This window comes from Notechis scutatus, chromosome 1 (genome assembly GCF_049901735.1).
Source record: "Notechis scutatus isolate UNSWTSFEM ecotype Mainland chromosome 1, rNotScu1.2, whole genome shotgun sequence".
In the NCBI taxonomy this organism is placed as follows: Eukaryota; Metazoa; Chordata; class Lepidosauria; order Squamata; family Elapidae; genus Notechis; species Notechis scutatus.
Genome location: NC_142009.1, coordinates 213,399,984 through 213,419,604, shown reverse-complemented (window position 1 = coordinate 213,419,604; position 19,621 = coordinate 213,399,984).

The window sequence follows — 19,621 nt, the reverse complement described above, 5'->3', positions numbered from 1 at the left end:
CAGCTGTTAAGGTAGGCAGAAGCTGGTCCAAGTGTTGTGTTGTAAAGCAGTGTTTCCCTTGGAAAATGCAACAAAATCTGTTTCCTGGATAATCCATGGCACATAAAAGAAGAGGGCTGAAGAGATATGGTCAGGAGTAGCAATTTGCTTGGCTAAAATTGGTCAGCAGGTCATCCCCTTCCATCTGCTCTTGGTCTTGGTAACTGTTTTGCAATACTTCTTTGTTTGCAAGGGAGCCCACAGCCTAGTTTCCACAGTTGCAGCTTTCCCCCCCTAAAACATTTTAACAACTGGCAGGCTTCCACGGTGCAAAATCCTGAGACTGATTAGCTGTCAATGGTTTATTGCAGGTAGTTAAATGTGTAATTGAAAGGATTCTATTTGGTGCATCTGAGAATTCCTTTTCCAGGTGCCAAGACTCTCAGGAACATTCCATCTCTTCAATTCTTCTCACAGAATGAAAAAAAGTCCAAAATATGAGAAATGTGTTATTATGGTTATTGCTACCATTCATCACCAAATGGAATTTAGGAAAGACCATAGAGTAGCTTTTTCAGCTATATAGATTTCAAATTCTAGAATTGTTAGCAATGCAACATGTTTCCTAGGTGTTAATCCATACATTTGATTAACATATATGTGTTATAGAGTATTATCATAGTTGAGGAAAGGGGCTCTCTACATTATCTGTTCACACATACCGCATTACAGTTTAATTTAATTAAATTATGACACTAGGCCTTTCCAATTATAAGATAATGATAAAGCGTATGTGAGTTTGTACATGCATGTGTTTGTGTGAATGCACATTTTTACTAATATTAGCTGAGTGTTTATTATAACATCACAGATCTTCTTCCTGATCTTTTTAATAATGTTATCCGACTTCAAAATGAGCTTTGTCTACTTTTGTTTGAGTTTGTACATCCTGATATTTTTAAATTCCTTAAAGTGATGCCTAATAAATGAGATGTAAAGCACAGGGCAATCTCTTGACTAAAACAATATAAAAAAAGCAAACAGAAGATATGAAAACATGAGTTAATAAAGATATTAAGCATGGCATTTTGCTTATATTTTTAATAATGTCATTATGAGTGGTGAAGATGTTCACTTTCCATTCAGAAGGTTGAGAGTTCAATCCTAGGTAGTGGTAGATGCTTCTCTCTCATGGGGCAAAGAGAAAATACCTGCTGCAAACTCTACATAGGTGTCAGGAGGGGCACCTGACATGCTCAGCTCTGTTCAGTCACCCAGACTCTATCCTGAATTAAAGGATTAAAGGTAAAGGTCCCCTTTGCACATATGTGCTAGTTGTTTCTGGCTCTGGGGGCAGTACTCATCTCTGTTACAAAGCCAAAGAGCCAGCACTGTCCGAAGATGTCTCCGTGGTCATGTGGCCAGCAGGACTAAACACCAAAGGCGCACAGAATGCTGTTACCTTCCCACCAAAGTGGTCCCTATTTTTCTACTTGCATTTTTACATGCTTTCGAACTGCTACGTTGGCAGAAGCTGAGAAAGGTAATGGGAGCTCACTCCATTATGCGGTGCTAAGGATTCGAACTACCGAACTGCTGACTTTCTGATCAACAAGCTCAGCATCTTAGCCACTGAGCCATGGATTACAGGGTCATAAAAAGAAAAATAATAATGTAATAACGTTTGGTCCTGTCATGAGGCTGATACTTATACTCTTCTGGGCCCTCCTAGTTTGTTTGTTACAAAGTACAGCAAAAAGCAATGATGGCCAAGATGCACAATGAACCATGAACAAAACACTGTAAATATATATACACTCCATACTATTAAACTATCCCCTTTCTATGGATTGGTTAATTTTCCCTTTCATTACCCAACGGTCTGTTCAGCTTTCAGGCAGAATTGTTTCACTCACTCGTTTGGAGCTTTGAGATTACAGACCAGAACAGACCAAGACACTTTATTTATACTTTGGGGTGTGCTTTTTACATTTTGGTACATAGTAGAGACTACTGCAGAAGTGCTAGAATGCTAAGGTTACTGTTATGATCATCAAACCAGTCTCAAAGCGGGGCTTAGGGAAGGCTGTTCTGTAATATATTGAAGCAGTAAAATCTCCATCAGTCATGGAAATGAGAGAAGGGAGTCATTCAAGGCATACCGAATTGTTCAGTGAAATTATATAATTGTATGAGAGAGAGAGAGCTGTTTGGGCAGAAGTGTTACAGAATGTGTTACACTTCATTCTTGTAAAACTAGCTTCTATTTGAGGAGCAACTGGATCCACCACAAATAGCAGACCACTTAAGCATCACCCTGAAGCAAATGGGCACTCGGGATAGTTGTTTTAAGATGGGTGCATTCCAAACAAATTGCTATTACTGATTTTAAAAAATAGACAGCAACATTCTGTGCTACTTGAACTACCCAGGGTCATTGTCACCAGTAGCCCAACAGAGCAGAAAAACCTTGTAATATCTGCAGTTTTCCAGACGTTGATTAGGAATTGCTTTTCATAAATTATTCCAACTGAAACTCATTTTTAGGGAAATGCATAAGGAATGATTGAAATATTATAATCACATTATCTGTTATTTGTATTTTGAGTTGAAATTTGTAATGAATATGAAAACTGTTTTTCTGAGTGCTATATGGTGATTTTATAAGTGCAATGTTGGAAGGTGACTTATTATTGGCAATTATTGGAAAATGGAGGCTCTGAATGTTTGGGGCTAAATCTGGTGGTTATGATATGGCAATTTCTAGCCATTGTCTTGATTTTTTGACCCCCAGGAAATACACGAGCTTCCTAGTCTAATTCTAGTCAATTGCTATTCATCAAGCTCTGCTCTGAAATTTGGTTGGTTGGGGGGAAAAATGAAACAGCTTCACCTGGGAAAGTCTGAAGCCTTACCAGATTTTCCAACTTCTTACACAGAAATGGAATGTTGACAATCAGCAGAATGTTATCTGACTTCCATGAGGACATGGTGAGCTGAATGTCACTGAAGGAGCAGGGACAGCATTATGCAAAGATTGGTGGCCAGAGTTTGGATTTTGGCTGGTAAAATCTCTCTGGAGAAAGGGAAGATTGTCCATATGTATTCTAGTCATCTGCTTCTCATGAATAGACTACAAGAACTGAAATTTTTGTGATCAGCTGGTGAGCCCAGCATCTGGGAGTTGAGGGATTTCAATTAGGTTCCCAATCATAATGTAGCCTGTACGAACATAACATCTATTTGAGCCTCATTTCTTAATCAATTTCGGAATTAGTTTTTTAAAATTGTTTTTCAAATATCAAAAACTTGAGTTTCATTCAATCTGTAAGAAAATAAGTTTTAAATATGAGTTTAAAGAACAATCTTTGCCTTTTAAACTACTGTAAGTTTAAAAGATGGAAAAGAAATAAGTTTTACTTGACAAGATTGAGGCTAATTTGAAGCTACGTTTAAAAATGATAGGCCACAAGAATGAAGTGGAAGCAAATGCTACATACAAAAAATGGCTAATATCTTAATATTTAAAAGGGACATATAAATAACAAGCCAGAGGAGTGACCTGGATAATTTTTCTGTATTGGTTTTTTTAAAAAAATAACTTGTTAATGCTAGAGAAAGAAGAAATTAAAGAATAATTTAAAGAAAAAGAAATCAAGTTCTACATTATTTGAAGGAACTAACATCAAGATTGTTAGAAGTAAAAGGAAGGAATATAAAGGTTTATTTGATCAAGTTTAAAATAGATATATTGTTATCATTGTTAATGGACTTTTGCTGACATCAGGATTGAAAAATTAGGATGTACAGATTTGTTTACAGATAAGAGATGGGATGTGTTGGACTTTAAGAGTAGGTGCTAAGTTGTTAAAATTGTTTATATTTGTAGTGACAAATAAAGAAGTTAATTCTTTATATATTTCTTTTCTCTTTATTTCTATATTCATATTTTTTCTTCATTTCTTTTTTTCCTGCACTCTGTCTTTTTTTTTTATTTCTTTATTTTTTGTAGCTTATATTAGTTTTTATCTGTATCATGCTTAATAAAATTCTTAAATAAATATTGGCAAAACCTTATCAAGAGCAAATGAAGTCTTTTATGTAATTGGAAAAGCTTGCTGGAGATTGAATGAGGACCTGATTTTGTTATCTGTAATGGCAGCAAGACTTAGCCAGTAGATTTAGTTAAAATGTTAACTCAGCACAATATATTAATCAAAGGAATAATTTTGAAAAATTAAGTCAAGAAAGGAGGCTTCTTTTTATGAATTATGTTTAATACTGCCTCCACAGAACAGCAGGTCTCAAATGTTCAAAATCCAAAAGAAGCAGCAATAGTATGAAGATTAGAAAAGAAATGTTTTGACTGAATTTAATCAAATATGATAATTTTATAGACATATGCCCCATATCAACACTTCCCTTGTCTATTATACCTGACAAACAGTACAAAATGAAACAAATATACTGTATCTTGCTGATATTCTGGTTATATGTTGAAAATTAGAGGTATATTTCATAAATGTATTATTTGAAAATAAATAGAATAAAGAATATATTTCAGTTTAAATAAATACCAATTTCAAATATCTTAGTTACTAATGTGTTAGCTTCAGATAAATCAATCATCCAAATGAGTCACATGGCTTTCTAGAAGGCACAGAGTTTTGTCTTTTTGTTTTTAATGTGTAAGGTTGAACTACGCTGTGAATAATTTAATATTAATGTTGACCGTTATCACTTATTTTCCAATTAGTTTTAAGAGAAGTGTAAGTAATAGTTGCACCTCGCATACCAGGATGATGAGCATAAACTGCCTTCTTACTGTTAGACATTTGAGCTATGTGCTCAAAATATGAGTTCAATATTTACAGGTTGCGCATATGAGATTAAGTGGCAGAAGGACAGGAAGTAAGAAATTCTGAAGATGAGATCCTGACACTCCACTAGAGATAACCAGAAGGAGACAGACTGTTTCTGATTATATTGCATGTTACTGTTGTGGCCTGTAGGCGGCTGACGGAGCTGGCAGCAGAGTCAGACAGCGAGGAGGTTGGAGAAGAACCTGGGCCAGTCCTGGAAGCTGAGGAAGGCTCGGACGAGGGCTCTGCATCAGAGGCAGAGATGGGGCCAGGGCAGGCTGCGCAGTCATCAGCTGCCTTTGGGCTCGGACAGCAGTGAGATAGGGAAGCTTCTGGAACCGGTTCCCAGCCTACTCATGTGCAGAGCTGCCAAAAGGAAGGAACAATTAAGAACTCCAGGTCGACGTGGGAGTAAGGCCACAGGAGGATGATGAATGGCCCTTCCCATAAGGATTAAACTAGGAGCAAAAGGGGAGGGGGCTTTGGCAGGAAACAATTCATTTATTTGTTCGTTCATTCATTCCAGCCTCGTGAAGATCTGTCTGTCTGTGTAACCTAGAGACTCTGTGGCCAGCCCTTCCTTGCCAGCACTGTGTGTGGAAATATTTACCAGGCAGCTTTCCAAAGTAGATAAGGTCTGAGCTAAGAATTATACATTTGCAAGACTGTTTGCCAAGCCGTTGGCTGAATGTGAATGCAATAAATTCACATTCATTTAATAAAAGAGGTTTTGCCGGGATGCAGAGTTTGCTTAGTGCTTTTTGGGGAATCCTAGGACAGAACAGTTACAGATGGCTCTAAGTCACCTCTGGTAACTTGGTTTGCCTGGGTGATAATTTATACTATATGTACTTATTTATTTATTTATTTATCAAATTTATATGGAAGAATAAGTTTGGTGTAGTGGTTAAGGCACCAGGCTAGAAACCAGGAGACCATGAGTTCCAGTTCCACTTTAGGCACAAAACCAGCTGGGTGACCTTAGGCCTGTCAATCTCTTAGCCTAGGAAGGAGGCAATGATAAACCACTTCTAAAAAAAAAAACATTGTCAAGAAAATCCAGGCTGTCTCTGAGAATTGGACATGATTGAGAGGAAGAAAATACATATACGTGGATGCCCATCTCACACAAAGTGAATCTGGGCCGTATACAAGTATTAAAATCAGACAATAAATATATAAAAAGAGTGATGTGCTCAGGGGTGGGCTTCAAAACGTTTTAGCAAAGGGTTCTCTGCCCAGATTCTGGGTGGGCATGGCCCAGTCAGCCTCTTGCACCATGGCGGGGGTGGGTGGGTTTGCCTTCCCTGGGCTTCGGAGTCTTTCCTTGAGCCTCCAGGAGGACAAAACCAGCCTCCCTGGGCTCTGAAGGTTCCCTGGAAGCTGGAAAAAGGCCTATTTCTGGCCTTCCTGAACTTCCGGGAGGCCCATTTTGTGCCATACCTGAGCCTCTGTGTGTGCCCTGCACTTACCTGCATCCCAAAAGGGCCACGTGGGGACTCCTGGGAGGGGAGGGTGGGGTGGGTGGGGCCAGCCAGGAGTTGGATTTGGGGGTTCTCTGAACTGCACAGAATCTTAGCTAGGGGCTCTCCCAAACCTCTATGAGCCCCTAGCAGAACAACCCTGGGTGTGCTGACTTAGTGGTGAAGACGCTCACCTCCCACTTGGAAGGTGGAGAGTTCAATTTTAGATAGCAGCCGATGTTTCTCTCCTAGGATGAAAAGAGTAAATATCTGCTGTGTACTCCACGTAGGTATGAGGAAGAACATTCATCCTGTAAATGCTCAGATCCATCCAGTCTTTCCGACTCTACCCCAAATTAAAGGATTACAGGATTGTAAAAAGAAAAAAAAAGTATCTAAAAAGCGGTTATTTTTTTAAAAAAGTCATTATTTTAAATACAACCACCCAGTACAGGAGAGATTAGACCAGGGGTGGGCTGCTGGGAGTTCGCAGGGGTTCGCGGGGAGAGCCCCTAGCTAAGATTCTTCGCAGTTTGGAGATTCCCCAAATCCCACTCCTGGCTGGCCCCACCCACCCTGCCCCTCCCAGGAATCCCCACACAGCCCATTTGGGAGGCAGGTAAGTGCAGGGTGCACACGGAGGGTCAAGGAGGGTGAAAAATGGGCCTCCTGGAAGTTTGGAAGGCTGGAAATGGGCCCATTTCTGGCTTTCAGAGAGTCTCCGGAGTCTGGGGAGGCCATTTTCGCCTTCCTGAAGGCTCAAGGAAAGCCTCCAGAGTCTGGGGAAGATGCCCCCCCACCCACTGTGGTGCAGGAGGCCGACTAGGCCATGCCTACCATGGCCATGGCCTTCCAGCAACCAGGCAGAGAACCCATTGCTACAATTTTTGAAGCCCACCTCTGGATTAGACTAAATGATACTACAATCATTTTGAGATTTCCCCAGTCTCCCTGAAACTGCTAGGACTGATGACAAAGCCAAATCTTGAATGAGTAACTTTGGAGTCAGGAAGAATGTTCCATAAGGTGGGCATTGTAGCAAAGAAGGGCTGCCTCCTGAAACCCCACAGCAGGCAGGACTCGAAGCAGGCCCTGCTTGCCAGATCTAATATTATAGAAGGAGTGGAATTTCTGAATTATTACTCTAAGTGGTACACATACATTTTGAGACAGATTGCAACAATTATCTTTTAACAAGAGATGAGCTTGCAGCGGGAAGATAAGTAGTGAACAGAGAGGCCTTTCTTTTAGATCTTTTTTAGTAAATTACAGGGAGATAAATAGTCCCTAGTAGGAAAAAAGATACTTTAAAAAGTTGGGAAGGAAGGAAAGGAGGAGGAAACCATCCACCTGCTTGGATTTCTCTTCTAATCTATTATTAACAACTAGTCTTTTGCATTTCTGGTGCTGGTGAACTCTCTAAGGCGCCATCCTTAAAGAACTAAAAAATTCAATTGATGGAAACAGATTTTTTAAGTACAATATAACGGATGTCAAACTGAGATACAGAGGAAAAACTGCCGACTGCTTGGATTGGATTAAATTGATTAAAATTAGCCATCATATGCATATCTATCATGTGTTTCTATATTTAGTAAATGGGGACAAATTTCTTCATATAGAAAACATCTATATATGGAAGTACTGTTAAAAGCATTTATCACATGTAAAATAATGTAATTCATTACATTATTTTCTATAGTAGATTTCAGGCTGTTTAAGATTTGTTCCATGAGTCCTCAGATTCCACTAGTTTTCAACTAAAATACACTTCAGGTTAGTCTACTCTGCTTTTTTTCTGTTTTGTTCTACTGAAAATTTTATTCTATATTTCTTGACTGTGCCATTCCTGTTATTCCAAGTCTTCTCATAATACCACAGGGAGCTTTTTGATTCTGCATAGTATGTTGTCTTCTTCTTCTTCTTCTTCTTCTTCTTCTTCTTCTCCTTCTTCTTCTTCTTCTTCTTCTTCTTCTTCTTCTTCTTCTTCTTCTTCTTCTTCTTCTTCTTCTTCTTCTTCTTCTTCTTCTTCTTCTTCTTCTTCTTCTTCTTCTTCTTCTTCTTCTTCTTCTTCTCCTCCTCCTCCTCCTCCTCCTCCTCCTCCTCCTCCTCCTCCTCCTCCTCCTCCTCCTCCTCCTCCTCCTCCTCCTCCTTCTACATAACTGTAAAAGACAGACCAGAAATAAAAGTTAAAATAAGCAAAAAAAAAAAAAAAAAAGGAAGAGAACACCTGTCTGATCTTGATGAAAACAAATCACTGGGGCCTGATGGATTACATCCCAGAGTTTTAAAGGAGCTGGCAGAGGTCATCTCAGAACCACTGCACCATATCTTTCAAAAATCCTGGAGCACCAGGGAACTACCAGAGGACTGGAAAAGAGCTGATGTGGTTCCCATCTTCAAAAAAGGAGGAAAAAAAAACAGATCCAGGAAACTATAGACCAATCAGCCTAACATCAATACCCAGGAAGATACTGGAAAAGATAATAAAAAAACAGATCTGCCAACATCTAGAAACAAGTAAAGTAATAACTAGCAGTCAGCACAGGTTTGTTAAAAACAGATCATGCCGGTTTGTAAGACCTCTTTTTTATCCTTATTTTATGCCATATACACACACCAAATCCTTACGTATATCTGTGTATCACTACTATGGATTACAAACTGTTGAAGATGAGAATGTTTTTAGTTGTTTTCTATTTTTTTCTTTCTATTTTCTTCTCCCTTTCTTCTTTTTCTGTCTTTCATTTATGTATGTGTTGTTGGTTTGTTTTAATTGTAAAAATCAATAAAATTTATTTTTTTAAAAAAACAGATCATGCCAAACCAATTTCATTTCATTCTTCAACACAGTGACTAAATTAGTAGACCAGCAAATACTGTGGACATAATATATTTAGATTTCAGCAAGGCATTTGACAAAGTAGACCACAACCTCCTTCTTAGTAAGCTAGAAAAAAGTAGAATAGATAGCACCACCAATAGATGGACTTGCAACTGGCTGGAAAACCGTACTCAACGAGTAGTCCTTAATGGGTCTAAGTCTACATGGAAGCAGTGGGGTACCACAAGGTTCCATCTTAGGTCCTGTACTCTTCAATATCTTCATTAATGACTTAGATGAGGGAATAGAAGGGGAACTTACCAAATTTGCAGATGATACTAAGCTGGCAGAAATAGCTAACACCAAAGAAGATAGGCTCAAGATCCAGATAGATCTTGACAGACTAGAACACTGGGCCGTATCTAACAAAATGAAATTCAATGTAGAGAAAAGTAAAGTCCTATACTTAGGCAAGAAAAACCAAAAGTACACATATAGACTGGATGAAACCAGGCTCAATAGCAGGAACTGTGAGAGGGATCTTGGAGTCTTAGTGGACAACCAGCTAAATATGAGCCAGCAGTGTGCAGCAGCAGCCAAAAAAGCTAATGCAATCCTAAATTGTATTAACAGAGGGATACAATCAAGATCAAGGGAAGTACTAATACCACTCTATAAAGCCTTAGTGAGACCACACTTAGAGTACTGCATCCAGTTTTGTTCACCAAATTATAAAAAAGATGTTGAGACTCTAAAAAAATACAGAGAAGAGCAACCAGGATGATTAGGGACTGGAGGCTAAAACATACAACGAACGGTTGCATGAACTGGGCTTGGCTACTCTAGTGAAGAGAAGGACCAGGGGAGACATGATAGTGGTCTTCCAATATTTGAGGGGCTGCCACAGAGAGGAAAGGGTCAAGCTATTTTGTAAAGCGCCTGTAGGCCAGACAAGGAATAATGGATGGAAACTGAACAAGGAGAGATTTAAATAAGGAGAAACTTTCTGACAGTGAGAACAATCAACCAATGGAACAGCTTGCCCTCGGAAGTTGTGGGAGTGCCATCACTTGAGACTTTCAAGAAGAGATTGGACTGCCATTTGTCAGAAATGGTGTAAGGTCTCCTGCTTGGGCGGGGGGTTGGACTAGATGACCTACAAGGTCCCTTCCAACTCTGATTATCTGTTATCTGTTCTTCTTCTTCCTCCTCCTCCTTCCTCCCCCTCCCTCCTTTTTTATCAAGATTGAGTTGATTAGCCATTATAATTAATGGAAATATAGAATAGAAGATGGATTATTCTACTGAAGATAGCAACAGGTTGATTTTGTTCTATTTTTATCATTCCTGGAGCCCTTATGCATAACGTAAGAATAATATAAGTAGTGAAGGGGAAGAAGTATCTTATAACAATGTTAGCATATAATTTCAAATGTATTAGTCAGAGAACAAAATTACCTATGCAGCTGAAGTATCCTTTTAAGGTCCAGTACTAAAGATTTGGGAATCACATGCATTTTAATTGGTTCAAGTTTTTAAACTTAAACAGTAGGAATAGTAATAAATGTTACAGAACTGTAAAAGACTTTTATAAATTCTGAGACATTGAAAGAGAGATCAAGAATAGCATCCTTTCCTTAATGGTATCACTTAAAGGGTAGGTCTGCAGATAAACTTTCAAAAGTTCATATTACCTAACAGGGGAAATGATTCAACTTCACTTTCTATTTTGATTTTGATCTCACAAAAGGGAACAAAATGCAGTTCACTGATCACAGAGCTGACCATGAACGTCCATTTATCAAATCAAGCATTTGGGCTTGGATGCACACGAGGTGTGTCCCAGCATGGTCTTTGAATTGCACAATACACTTTGTGCAATTGTGAAATTAATGGCAAATGAACACAGTAGGGGAAATCGTCTTTCAGAGCCAAATTATTGTGTAATACTGAGATTCTACCCAAAATAAAATCACACTTTTGATCACATGTAATTTGTGTGGATATTTGTGGGATCAGTTCATTTCAGCAGAATTTACACTGCTTTATTATGACACTAACTAAGGTTGTTTCTGCCTTGATTATATGCTCCACACAGCCATTGATTCTGCTTGAATGGGCTTTATGGCACACTTCTGTTTATCCCCCTCATTTTCATATTAGATGTTCCATACAACTGATCATTTTGAATGACATTCCATTCATTTTCTTCTCTTTTAGGATCTTCAGGCTTGCTGTGTGATGTTTATCACTGCGCCATCATTGATCTCTCATAGGTGTCCTTACTTAAATACACAATTGTCTCTTTATCCTCTGCACAAACCGTTCACTTTATATAGCTATTAAAATCCATAAATCTTCTGGAAAAGGCATCCAGTGGCTTCTTTGGATTTCTCTTCAATACACCAGAATAGAATAGAAGAATTGTACATGTCCTATATTTCCATGTTTTCTTTTTTATTCTCTTCCCCAGGTTTGTCCCTATGTTATGGATCATTGTTAATTATTTACTTGCCAACAAGCCTACTTGATAGTAGGACAGTCAAATTAGAACGGTGCAATACTATAGTTTTTTAAATGTGCTTTTCCTTTATTGATATTTATTGTTATAAATAAATTGTGGAAATTGAAAATATTTTGGAAATGTAGCGTACTCAGCCCTGAGCTATGGTTAACAACAACTCACAACGGCTGCATTCATGCAACGTATTGGTAATCTTTGACTTATAACCATTTGTTTAACAACTGTTTGAAGTTACAGTAGCACTGAAAAAAGGGGCTGATGACCAATTCTTGAACATATGACCTTCATAGTAGCTCCATGGACACATGATGAAAATTTGGGCATTTGGCCACTGGCAGGTATATATGATGGTTGCAGCATCTCAAGGTCATGAGATCTCCAGTTGTGACTTTCCCAGACGACTTCCAACAAGCAAAGCCAATGAGGTAAGGTAGATTCGCTTAATGACAGTGTGATTCACTTAACAATTGCAGTGATTTGCTTAGCAACCATAAGAAAAAAGGTCATGAAATTGGATAGGACTTTCTTAATAACAACAACCTTGCTCAACAATGGAAATTCTGTCCCTGGTTGCGGTTGTTATTTGAGGACTACCTGTAGCACTTTTACCTGGATGACCAGGAGGCACCCATGTAACTGTGGAGATTCTCAGTCATCCAGGTCATGGTTGTCCCAAAGGTGCTTTTTTCAAGAGGAGGCTGGACTTTCTTGTTTTTCTTTGAAGCGAAACATCTTCAAGAAAAAACAGAAAGTCCAGTTGCCTCTTGAAAAAGCACCTTTGGGACACCCATGTGATTGGTTTCTTCTTCTCAGAAGATCAGAAGCCAAGTTAATACCTGAAAGCCAGATATGGATCTTCACACTGTAGATGACTACGTAAAGTGCATGAGTTTAAGGTTGAACTTTAGGTCTTGGTGCTCAGCAATTGCAGGAAGGAATCTATAAAATCTTTCAGAATAGTACTATACACAGTGTACCATCTCTTAAGCTTTAAGAGCAGATCAATTCCCTCAAAAGTTTCTAAATATTACCTGTTTGGTAGAGAGTTTGAACCCCATAAAGTTCACATTTGGCTACCAACATCTGAAGAATCTCAAAGGATGAAACCAGTCATGATGTCACCTGCTAGACAATGTAAGTCACACAGATGTGGCACTATCTGAAAATAGAAAAAATCTCACCCTTGCTTGGGGTGGGTGCAGGGAGGTAGATGTCATACATGCTCCATACGTAGGATATAACATAATCTGCTGTCAGAGTTTAAGAGAAGATGGACTGTATACGCTATTCTGAGACCTGCAACGTGCTATATAAATCATTTAAAAATGAACGAAATAACTGATATTAAATAGGGCTAACATACCTGGGTTATAAAAATGCAGACATCCACTAGATGGCAGGAAAGATGCACAGAAAACTCTAATTCTGGGTTCCCAATATAGTTTTTTGTTTGGATTTTTGCAATCCAGATGTGATTGTTTTAACATACACTCAGGCAAACCGGTTTATGATTTAGCAGGATGTGTAAATCCAGCTAGTGATAACTCAGATTATCACTGAGTCCCTCCTTACTCGAGATCCCCATTTGAGTCTATCTCTCCCACATCCTAGGGAACCATATCTGGGCTGCTAACATTTGTGATAGAATCAAATAAAAAATAATAATAATGAATCAAGACAACCACTAGATGGTAGTAAAGAGAATTGTCTATATTTCTGCTGCCATCTGATGAACATTCAGATTCTTGCATTTCTCAATTGGTAGTCCTGCCCTTATTTGACCTCAGGGGAAAAGATAGAAGTTGCTCTGATTTTGAGTTCAATTGGCTATGAGATATAGTTGAGGAAATATTGCTATAGGTATCTGATGTTTTTGTTCATTCTCATATATAATTTACATGATAGATATTTATATAGCCTCCCATCTCACATACACGTGACACTATGTAGTGCATCACAAAGATAAAACAATCAGTAAAAACTTAAAACAATTATCATCATCATTAGTAAGTACATTAAAAACTTCTTTAAAAAAGGAACAGGTGATGTTGACAGACTCACCTTCCTAGCTTGCCAATCTCCCAGGATCAAAGGGCTATTGGCATAACCAAATTTTGAGGGATCTTCAGAAGTCCAGAAATGATGAAGCCAACCTAACTTTGGGGGAAAGAATAGGCCCATTGCCTAGGACCAGCCAAATTTAACTCTCTGGATGACAGAACCCATACTATGCCCTCTCTGTTGGATCTAGAAAGGATTGGCAGATGAAATTAGAGAAAGGTGTTGCCTCAGATAACTTGGTCCCATGCCATGTGGGGATTTAAAGGTCAACACACCAGCACCTTGAATTGGACCCAGGAACAAAAGTTTTTTTCCCCCATCAGAATGAGTTTACTATTGTTTCTTTCCAAGGTTTAAGAGAAATTGATTAACTCAATAGCAATAGCATTTAGACTTATATACTACCCACAGTGCTTTTCAGCACTCTTTGGCTACTTAAAAAAATATCAGTATATTTCCCCACAAAAATCTGGATCCTCATTTTACCGACCTCAGAAGGATAAAAGGCTGAGTCAACCTTGAGCCAGTCAGGATCAAACTCCTGGCTGTGGGCAGAATTAGCCTGCAATACTGCATTCTAACCACTGCACCACTAAGGTCACTGCAGTAATCCAAACAGGAGATAACCAGGGCATGAGTGCCAGGCACAGGATAGCCACTTCCTATGTATAAACAAATCCATTAAATGACATTTTTGAGCCCTGGTATCAAAAGAAACTTTATAAAGGATTGCCAGAGCTAACAGTATTTTAACTTTAATCAAATAAACCAACTTTATATTCCTTGGTTTTACTTCTAATAGTCTTAATTTTTAGTTCATTCAAATATTGCCATAGGATTGGAATTCTCTTCATTTCATCTTTGTCCTATCATATAGAGTTTTTCAAAATTTTAACAAGCCTCTTTTGCAAATCCAATAGGAAAAAAAATCCAGATCACTATCTTGGTTTGTCATTTATGTTTTCCATTTAATTTGTAAAACCTCGGCCACTTTCTTTTGTAGATCCAGTGAAACATTCTTTTCTAACTCATTCTCTGGGCTTGTTAGTTGTAAAATTGCTTACAATACCATCTCCATCTTATCAGATGAAATTTGTTCTACAACTGTCATTTCTCCAATAATATCTTTTACATATATTAATAGAAGCATTATTACTGATATTGTTGATATTGTGGCTACTATTTTCTGATTCCATTCTTCAAAAGTCTCCTTCATTATTTTAATTGTTGGAATATTTTGCAACATTTTGCAGGTTTGTAAATCTTTTCTCCACCCAAAAAACTTTACTCCCCTCTATTGTCCAGTTTTTGAAATCATGAATTTGTTTGTCTTGTAAAAATCAAAACAGAATCTATTTCCACAGGAAACAATTTGTTCTTTTTAATTTATTCCAAAATGTTTTTATAAAAGTTTCAATATTTCAATTTTATTAGATTCTTAGCCAATTTATAATTTTCTGAAACCAAAACAGTATTTAGCTTTTTGCTCTTTCTTTCAGATTCTTTAAATGCTTAGACTTTTAATTTTTTTTCTTTCATTAAGGTTTGAAGGCCCGCAGCATTTTTAGACTTGTCATTCCAAAAGTCTCTAATAGATTATGAGTAGTTCATGAGCAATTTCCAAAACTGATGAGAAAGTAAGGTTTGTGACCTTGGTGCTCTTTAAAAGTCTCTGCCATAATTTCAAGCAAGATGTCTAATCCTGTTGTCTCTCAGTCCTCAAACTCACAGAAAATCACTGTCCTGCAATCTCCTTGTAAAGAGCAGCCCCAATACATGTGGCTAAACTGAAGTGTTTGGAGTATATGTGGGTGATCTCCTGTCTTCTCCTTACCTGGAGGTGTTCCAAGAAACTAGTCTACCTGCTGGTTTCTTGGTCTTTGCCATGATTGTCAGCTCCACTTTCATAGAGCTGCCTTCAGTTTGCCATACCTTCCCAGAAACCAAATCATGTGTTTTGTTTATTCTCTTCTCTTCTCTTCTCCTGTCCTTGTCCTGCATTACAGACTGCCTTTTTGATTTTGATCTTTTTTGCCAAGCAAGATTACACTTTTGCCAGATAGGTTGTTCTGTTCTGTTTTTTGTTTTTGCTTTGGCCCCTTGATAAGAATTCTAATCTATCTTTGCATTACAGAGTCTGCAAACCTGCCAACTTGCAGTCGCAGCCTGACATTTGGGTGAAGAGACTTTCTGAACTGAAAGCATCTGGGAATTGGTTCACAGGACTATTTACAAAAGATCTGATATTTAGAGTGTCTTTTTTTTTAAAAAAAAAATCCCACCATTTCTGAATTAAAAAGATTGAACGGTTGTTTTCCTAACAGTTAAGCATTTTTGATGTAGCAGCGATAAGCTTTGGGGCATGTAAAAGCCTGAGAAATAGTGTGGCATAGATGTGCATGAGGTTAAATGCTAGGGAAATAATTGCCATGAGAATGAGTGCAAAATCTCATTATAAACACAAAAAGGACTGCACTGACTCTGGATCAAAGTGGTTTAGTGATTTATTTTTTTCCTGCATGGATTTGTTTCAATATTCTTATTTGTTACTTTATGGTTACAGAATTGGGACTTCCGTGTCAGAATGCCCCATCCCTAACAACACCATGAAGACAATATTTTTTATCATCTGATATCTCCTTACAGCAATAATTCTCAAGAAAATTACTTTATTCACCCCGCTGCCAAATCTGTAGGTGTTATCAATGTAAATATCATGTGTACCATACAGAGTTATATCCTAAATTGGTTATCACAACTCCTTAGAATGTAATTTGCTGTTTGTTAATATTCTAAACATATTTTTCTATTAATCTTAATAGTATCGAGTGTTTCTCACCCAGAAACGCCTAATCAATGCTCTGAGGCATTTTTACCAAGTATGTATTTGCTTCATCTTGTTTAATAATGCTGTAAAATCAATTGCAAGGAGCACCAAAATAAGGGAGGAAAAGTCTCTTAATATGAGTATTCATTTAGGTTTTTTTTTTTTTTACATTCGATCTGGAGATTTATTTAGAATACACTGAAGATTTAAAAAGAAATGAAAGGAGAAAATAGAAGCCTGCCCTCTTTGGGGAAGTTAAAAACTCCGTAGAAAGAGAAATCACTATGATGTTTGCAGGGATGGGCAAAGAAAAGCAATTGGCTTTCTAGAGGTCATGCCATTTGACACTCAGCAGATCAACCCAAGAACTTTCTTTTCAAATACCAGATGCTGGTCTACCAGAGAAATGTTTAATCTATTAAAGACATAATATGAAACAAGCCATGTATTGTATGAAGCTTGTATGAAACGTAACTGTCTGGGGTCTCAGTTTGTATTTCAAAAATTGACCAGCTTCCTTTGAAGGCTTTTTTCACCTCCATATCAGTACTGTTGCTAATGATACTCAATGAAAGGTTGACCATACAAGTCTCAGCATCTTCGCTTTGTGAGTTCCTAAATTGTCTTTTCTATTGCCTGAATCCTTTCTCTATTTAAACTTTCAAAAGGAGAAAACTGATATTTTTCCTTCCTTCCTTCCTTCCTTCCTTCCTTCCTTCCTTCCTTCCTTCCTTCCTTCCCTCCCTCCCTCCCTCCCTCCCTCCCTCCCTCCCTTCCTTCCTTCCCTTCCTCCTTCCCTCCCTCCCTCCCTCCTCCCTTCCTCATTTTAAAATGGTTTCTCATCTCATTTGCTGTTTAAGTCCTCTGTGGCCCATTATTATAACAATAGACTTTCTAATATTCAAGTTGCCAGCTTCTTGTGAGTAAACCTCTGAAGTTTCTTTGAAACATCCACAAGAACAAAATAATAAAAAGGGAGAAAATGATAATCAGCAAGAGAATGTTGAGATCAGAAAGGCAATTAAGCCATTGGATAATAACAATGTGATGATGATATCTGGAGAAGACTTAAAGAGATACATTGTTCAAAATTTTGAATAATTATTCCAAATATGGCCATGACTGTTATTTATCTGTGCTTTTTGACTTCAGTGAGAAAAGATGTACATCCTTATTTTCAACACAGTACTTTCAATGCAGTCAAAATACATTTTTATAGGAAGAGGAAGCAGGCCACATCTGTCCTCAACCATATATCTATTTAAATGCTTTTGTATAGTATTAGTGCATTGTGATAGGAAACAATGCAGTTTTTCCCCCAAAAGTTTTATTATTTTTTAGACAAACATACACAAACACAACATAAAAACATCAAGCCATCTTCCACTTACATACATACAGTGTGTCGGTTAGTTTACAAATTGTTTTGTGCATCCAGTTCATAATCATCACTTACAATTACTTATATATGTTCTCATATTATCTGTCAAATATTTCTAAATGCATTAATATCATTATTATCAATCATTTGACTATACTATTATTCTTACATATTCTGCAAGATAGTCCATATTTAAGTTGATTTATTTTATAACAATTCATGTTATCATCCCAAATCTATCCCATAGTTATATTATGATAATATATCTTTATATATTCCTTATATTCTAAAGTTCTACATATTTCATTACCATATTTTATTGTCTAACCATTGATAAAATAAATCCCAAACCTTATAAAATTGTTTATCTTCTTGTTCTCTGATTTCAAATGTCAATCTACTCATTTCAGCACATTCCATTATTTTCTTAATAACTTCTTCCTGCGTTGGTATTTTCTAATTTTTCCAGTTTTTAGCAAATACAATCTTAGCCGCTGTTAATACATTTACAATCAAGTATTTCAATTCCTTACTGTATATTTCAGGTAAAATTCCCAATAAAAATATTTCTGATTTCAAGTCTATATGATTTTTTGTCATTTTTTTTCCAACCATGTGTGGATTTTAATCCAATATTTTTTGGCATCCGCACAAGTCCACCACATATGGTAATATGAGCCAGGTACCTGATGACATTTCCAATATTTTTAAGATTTGTTCTTGAACATTCTTGCTATTCTTGTTGGGGGTAGGTGCCACCTGTAAAATATCTTATACAAATTTTCTTTATATGCTGTTGACATTGTCATTTTATAATTTTGAGACCACAATTTTTGCCATTTCTCTAAATCAATCCCATATCCCAAAATTTCCCCCCAAGCAATCATTGGGAAACAATGCAGTTTCGTTGCAACCATGTGAAGTGGTTGGGCTGAGAGAGAGTGATTGGCGATTGGCCCAAAGTTACCCAGCCATCTTTCATGCCTAAGACAGGACCACCTAGTGGTTTCTAGGCCAGCATCTTCACCATATATGAGTATTCTGAAATTTAATGATTCAGCAGCCGTTAATTGGCAGAATTATAGTTCACAGAGGAAGATAAAAAACAGGGATATAAATTCAGAACAGTTTTTTGGAAAAAAAAGTTCCTCTAAAATCATTGGATCTACAAATGATTGAGAGTTTTGGAATTCAGGTTTCAAGTATATTATATAAGAATCATTCTGAATTTTTAATAGGTGTTAAAATATACATATGCTCTTGGGACCAAAGCAGTTATAGTTTAGCATCAGATTCTCAATATAGCAGGAGACAAAGGAGAGGAAAATAATATATAGTATATAATATATGAAAATGTTCCAAAGGTGCTTTTTCAGGAGGCAACTGGACTTGCTTGTTTTGTCTTTTGAAGATGTTTCACTTCTCATCCAAGAAGCTTCTTCAGCTCTAACAGGATAGTGGGGAATGGAATCTGAATCATGTCAGAGCTGAAGAAAGTTCTTGGAAGAGGAGCGAAATGTCTTCTAAAGAAAAAAAAGAAAGAAAGTCCAGTTGCCTCCTGAAAAAGCACCTTTGAGACAACCATGACCTGGATGACTGAGAATCGCTACAGACCTATGAAAATGGTTGAAGATTCTACGTGGAATGGAGCAGGTTGGAGCAAAATTGGAATGATATATTTGTGAAAATCAATGTTCCAA